At 33.9% G+C, this 6,873-nt stretch overlaps 1 long non-coding RNA gene across 1 annotated transcript; it reads left to right on the top strand.

Annotated features, from left to right (window-relative positions):
- The first annotated feature begins 5,720 nt into the window (after positions 1–5,720).
- LOC123255386 lies at positions 5,721–6,361 on the top strand. The gene is made up of 2 exons (XR_006506759.1): positions 5,721–5,809; positions 6,135–6,361. It is a non-coding gene; the product is annotated as an uncharacterized LOC123255386 (long non-coding RNA).
- The last annotated feature ends 512 nt before the right edge of the window (positions 6,362–6,873 follow it).

Raw genomic sequence — 6,873 nt, 5'->3', positions numbered from 1 at the left:
ATATATATATGTATATAATTTTAAAATTTTATAAAACTAGAACATTTGTTTTTTATAAAGGAAATTATTGTTTACCTTTGGAACAAAACTTTCATAATTTTATTATCTCTCATTTTACATATTTATTATTATGTATGCATTTAAAATTGACTTAATTTCTGATCACTATATTTCCTTGAAATATGTCTTGTATGGGTTGCTCATGAGGTTACTTATATGAAAAAATTTACTATGATGTTTGAAATATTCTGCTTTATGCCAGAAATTGACTGAATAGATAAAAATTTATTTTTCCCCTTGAGTTTCTAATTTATAAAAGGAATAGCCTATATACATTGACTCCATTCCTTACCATCCTTTGAGTCCTCATTGCCTCCTGTAATCATTCAACTAAAATGTTTTTTTCCAAGATTATGAGCAGTGTCTTATTTGCTAAGTTCAAAGATGTATTATTCTTTGTCCTGATTATTTTTGTCTTTTCAGAATTATTTAATAGTAGCCACCACCTTCTTCCTTATACTTTCTTTTCCTGTGGTTTGTCTGTCACTGTTCTCTCCTAGGTTTTTCTTAAGTGTTTTTATTATTTCTTGGGGTCATAGATATATGACTGGGGAAGGGATCTTAAGGATCTTCTATTTGAGCCCCTTTTCCTGCTCCCATCCTCATTAGATAGATGAGGCCCAAGGAGTTTAAGTGACTTACCTAGTGAAAAAGGACACCTCCCTTTGTTTTCTTTGATGTAATTAATCAGAAACCTTTAATGTGATCAGAAACTTAAGATCCTTCAGCATTGATTGTAAGTACAGACACATCTGCAGAGAAAGGAAGTTGAAACCAATGATTCAGGAAATTGATCCCACAAGCACTCCCCCCTTGGGCAGTGCCACAAATTAAGGAACTATGATTGCTTCCTAAGATGCGACATGGGAGAACTAATGGGTGGAGAAAAATGTTTATAAGCTGAGACCCAGCATAAAGTGGGACTTTTCCGATTCAGTTCTGATTTGCACTCATTCTCTGGGATTTAGACTCTGGTGGCTCTTGCTGAAAAAGACATTGATATTCTAAAGGAACTTGGATTTGGACTTGGGCGCTGCCTGGAGACTCTTACTCTGGGCACTCTTGCTGAAGGAATGCTGCTGCTCTTCTGGCTGGATATTGGACTCAGGGAGTGGGAAGGGCTGGATTTCATCGGAATAGCATTTATGGTGGTAGGCTAGGCAACCCTCTACCTCCTTCCTATATTTCCCTCTCTTTACTATCTCTCCTTTGTTGTAATAAAGCTTCTAAAGCTAGTAACAGCCTCATAATTTTAATTATAATTATTACAATTTGGCGACCACCCTTTTTAACTATTAACCTAAAATCACAAAGGAAGTCAGATTCACCTTTCTTCTTCCCTCAAGCATGAGGATCCTTCAAAATGCCCTTTGGGGATCATGTTGCCACACTTTAAATTTGGGATCTCATCTTTTTCTGTGACTTTAGTTATCATGGAAGACTTCCATATCCACATCTATAACTCAAAATTCTCTAACATCCAGGTTAGCATCTCCCAAACTATCTAGTGCAGTCATTCCCAAAGTGGGCACTACCGCCCCCTGGTGGGTGTTGCAGTGATCCAGGAGGAGTGGTGATGGCCACAGGTGCATTTATCTTTCCTATTAATTGCCATTAAAATTTTTAAAAAATTAATTTCCAGGGGGCTAAGCAATACTTTTTCTGGAAAGGGCGGTAGGCCAAAAAAGTTTGGGAACCACTGATCTAGTGTGTCTTTGCCTAGATGTCCCCCAAACACCTCAGACTGGACTATTAACAATTCCTTTATCTTGTTCTACCTACCTCCAGTGCATTTATAAAGCTCTGACCCACCCCTAACCCTCCTCTCCCCATCCCACTCTACCCTTCTTAGGCCCTTCCCCTTCTTATGGCCTGGGATGTACTCACTTCTTATCCCTAGCTCTGAAATCCTTCATGGCCAGTTTGTGGGAGCTAGTACTTCTGTAGAGCCTTCCTTTATCTTTCCAACTAAATGATTTTTCTCCATATGTTTTAATTTTAAGCTGAGAACAGAGGCTATTGCTTTTGTATGCTCAGTATGCACTAAGATTCTATTGAACATGACTTCCAAGTTATATGACCAACAAAGATGGGAGACTAGACTTTTTCTCTAGTCCTCAGGAAATGAAACCCTCAAAACTCCCTCAAATAATAATTTTATGCAAGAGGTAAAGTAAATTGCAGCTATCTGCACAGGCTAAGACATAAAAGAAGTCTAACAGTATTATAGCCTATTGAATTAATAGCAGAGAAAGCTGATAGCTACCCTGCTCAGGTAGCCCCAGCCCTCCAACTCCCCCGTACTACTCCAGCTGGGTAATACATCCTGACTCCACAATTTGTGCTCTGGGATTCATTCAGCAATTTCTTGACTTTTGATACAGTCTTTGCCAGCATACCCTGCTCTTGGCCTTACCACCAGCCTCTGGAAACAAGCAACAGACTGAATTCTGTCTATTCTCCTCTCCCACTTCCCAAAGAAGAGTATGTGTAGGAAAACATTTGGCTAGCAATGTGCTACAGCATTATTGGAGACTTAAAGAATAGAAGGATCTGAGGCAGAGAAGGTTGCATGGGCGTAATGAAGGGGACAATTTAAAAAAAAACTTGAGAGAGCTTGTTTGAAATGATGCAGAGTGAAGTTAGGAGAATCATAAAACCCATTTACAAGTGTCCCAACTCTTTTGTCATTTTAGCCAGTCTGACAGGTATAAGGTATCTCAGAATTGTTTTGGTTTGCCTTTCTCTAATCAGTAGTGATTTAGAGCATTTTTTCATATACCTATGTAGGCTTTGATTTCTTCATCTGTAAATTGTTCAGATCTTTCATCCATTTGTCAATTGGAAGATACCTCTTCTGCTTAGAAATTTGACAAAGTTCTGCATATATTTTAGTTATGAGATTTGTCTCTAAAAAGCTGTCTATAAAATCCCCCTCCCCCTAATTTTCTGCTTGACAATATTTGTTTTACTTGTAGAAAAACTTTTCAATTTAATGTACTCAAAATTATTCATTTTACATTTCACAATTCTCTCCATCTCTTGTTGATTCATAAATTCTTCTCCTATCCATAAATCTGCTAGGTAATATGTTCCCTGTTCTTCTAATTTACTTGTATCTCCTTTTAACTCTAGATCATGTATCCATTTTGTTCTTAGCGCGTGGTATAAAATTTTGATATGTACTTAGTTTTTGTCAAACTGCTTTTTAGTTGTCCCGATAATTTTTACCAAGTAATGATTTCTTGTTCCAAAATCCTTGCTCTATGCTTTTGTCAAATATAATGTTATTGCAATGTTTTACTGTTGTTTATTGTATGTCTGTTCTGTTCTACTGATCTACATTTCTGAGCTACTGATCTGTCCTTTCTGTTTCTCAGCCAATACCAAATAGTTCTGATAATTACTGCTTCATAATACAATTTAAAATCTGGTAGTTCTAAACATCCTAAGTTAACTTTTTTTTATTAATTTTTTGATACTCTTGATATTTGTTCTTCCAAATGAATTTCATTATTATTTTTCCTCAGTAAAATAATTTTTTGGTAATTTAATTGGGATGGCATTGAATAAGTAGATTCATTTAGGTAGGTCTGTCATTTTAATTATATTGGCTCTGCCTATACATGAATTATTAATATTTCTCCAATTATTTAGACCTGACTTTATTTGTGTAAAAAGTGTTTCATAATTATGTTCATGTAGTTCCTGGGTCTGTTTTGCCATTTTATTCCTAGGTATTTTATTCTGTCTATGGTTATTTTAAGTGGAGTATCTCTTTCAATCTTCTTACGGGACTTTATGTGGATTTATTTTATATCCTGCTACTTTGCTAAAATTATTGATAGTTTCAGCTGACTTTTTAATTGAATCTCTTAAGATTTTCCACATATGCCATCATGTCATCTGCAAACAGAGATTATTTTGTTACCTCTTTGCGCATTCTGATTCCTTCATTTTCTTTTTCTTCTATTATTGCTATTGCTAGCAATTTCTAATAATATGTTAAACAGCATTGGTAATAATAGGCATCCTTTTTTCACTCCAAGTCTTATTGAGATGGCTTTTAGCTTATTCCCTTTGCATATAATACTTGCTGATAGTTTGAGGTAGAGGCTTCATATCTTTTTAAGAAAAAATCCATTTATACCTATGTTTTCCAGTGTTTTATAAGTATGAGTATTGTATTTTGTTAAAAGGTTTTTTCTGCATTTATTGAAATAATCGTGTTTTTAAATTACTTTTGTTATTGATAGTTTTCCTTATTTTAAACCTATCTTTCATTCTGTTATGCATCTCCACATAACAATTCCTAGCATTTTATTTAGGATTTTTGCTGCCATATTCATTAATGAGAATGATGTATAAATTTCTTTATCTAATTTAGCTCTTCCTGTTTTAGGTATCAGCACCATATATGTTTTGTAAAAGGAGTTCTATAAAACTCCTTCTTTACTTGTTTCAAATAATTCATCTAATACTGCAATTAGTTGATCCTTAAACGTTTGGTGGAATTCACTTGTAAATCCACCTGGTCCTGATCTTTTTTTTGCTAGGAAGTTAATTCACGGCTTGTTCGATTTTTCCTAAAATAGGTATAGGTAGTTAATTTTTTTAAAGTGTTATTCCATTTCTAATGCATTTTAAAATCTGTTTTCAAAATTATTGAGAAAAAGAACTCCTAATAATCATTTTCATGAGTGGTATATTCACCCTTTTCATCTTTAATGTAGTGATTTGGTTTTCTCCCCCCACCCCTTTTTTAAAATCAGATTAACCAATGGCTTATCAGGTGTTTTTTTTTTTCTTTCATAAAACCAACTCCTAGACTTATTTGCTAATTCAGTGGTTTTCTTACATTCAATTTTACTTATTTCACCTTTAATTTTTAGGATTTCTAATTTGGTGTTTAATTTGTTCTTTTCCTAGTTTCTTAAATTGTATTCCAAATTCATTCATCTTTTCTTTATTTTATTAATATGAGCATTTAGAGCGGTAAATTCCTCTAATTACTGCTTTTGCTACATCCCATACTTTTGGTATGTTATCTCTCATTATTATCATCCTCTTTAATGAAATTATTGTTTTTAGGATTTGCTCTTTAATCCATTCATTCTTTAAGATTAAATTATTTAGCCTGTAATTAGTTTTCATTTTTTGTTTCCATGGTCCCTTATATGCAATTTTTATTGCATTATGACCTTGCATTTAATATTTCTGTTTTTCTTAATTTAACTATAATAATGTTTTAGTGTCCTAATGTATGGTTAGCTTTTGTAAAGGTGCTATATACCACTGAGTAGAAGGTATACTCTTTTCTGTTCCTATCCAATTTTCTCCAGATAGCTATCATATTTAACTTACCTAAGATTCTCTTCATCTCCTTGACTTCTTGTTTATTATTGATTCTAAGATAGAAAGGAAGATTTAGAAAAAAAAAATTTTAAGACAGCTTTTTCATAGGAGAAACCAAGAATAAAAAGCCAAGAACTAAATGCCACTTTTTTCCTTGTTTTCCTATAAGTTTTTATGAGACTTAAAAATGAGAAATTTTCAAATCAGTCCATTGATAATTTCTTTTGAGACTATACTTAAAAATAAGCTTAATGTGTTTTTTCCTTACAGAATGACATGACAACTGCATATCTACAATGGGGAGAGATACTTATGCCATTACTTAAAAAATACAAACTGAATATCACATGGGGTGATCAAGATTTATTAAATATAATGTTTTTTCATAATCCAGGTAATTATATGTATTTTCTAACTTTTAAACATACTTTTTTGAAGACACCGATAATTATTAGTCATCAGAAATGAAGAATTATCATGGTTTTCAATGAGTATTCTTGTCATCATTTATATTTAAATATTTTTCTGTATATCTTTTGTAGTCATGTTCTAAATAACAAGTTTTATTTTCAGTTTAGTAAATTTTGTCATGTAAAAATTCTGTATTAAATACTAAGGTTTTCCCCAAATATTAACTCCATAGAAAACTTCTCAAAAGTTTATTTTTAAAGTTATGTTCATCACTAAATCTTTCTCATGGATTGTTTTTCTACATTTAGAAAGCCTTTTTGTTTTTCCATGCCACTGGAATTATCGGCCTGATCATTGTATCTATGGAAGCAATTGTCGAGAAGCTGAAGAAGAAGGAATTTTTATTCTCCATGGGAACAGAGGTGTTTACCATGATGATAAGCAGCCAGTTTTTAGAGCCATTTATGAAGCACTGCGAAATGTAAGCATTTGCTCTTTTAATTAGGTTTTTGGGAAAAGTAAAACAACAAATGGTCCTTTTGTTTCTTGTTCTCTCCACCCCTTTTCTAAATTATGTCATCACACTTTCTTGTCTTCAACCCCATCTATTTTAGTTAGGGGTCTTATGGGGAAAAACCTGGGGGTTAAGTTAAATATTTATCTGGGTTCAGAAGGGTGAGTAGGAGACAGGAATGTACAATAGGTGGGGACTTAACAAGCTGGGAAATTGGGTTTGGCAGTTTGGGAAATGGCAGTCGACAGGAGTGACTGTTGGGCCTTAACTGCCAGCCACACTGACCCACCTAGCCAGGGAGTCGGCTTATAAACAAAAGTTTAATTTAAGAAAACTATAGTCTAAAGAAGGGAAAAGGGGTTTCTATTCTACCAGTCTATGGGCAAGCCTCAGGGACAGGGAATGGACTTATCTACACTAAGCTAGAAACTATAGCAGGGCAGGGCACAATGGAGATCAGGAAGGAAAGTGGGAACCTCACTGCTGAGTCCTGTCTCACTCCAACGATGTTGCAGCTCTTCCAGTACTCCTTC

This window comes from Gracilinanus agilis, unplaced genomic scaffold, assembly GCF_016433145.1.
Source record: "Gracilinanus agilis isolate LMUSP501 unplaced genomic scaffold, AgileGrace unplaced_scaffold45454, whole genome shotgun sequence".
NCBI lineage: Eukaryota > Metazoa > Chordata > Mammalia > Didelphimorphia > Didelphidae > Gracilinanus > Gracilinanus agilis.
Note: the sequence above shows the minus strand (reverse complement) of the source record. Positions and strands in the feature narration are given on the sequence as shown.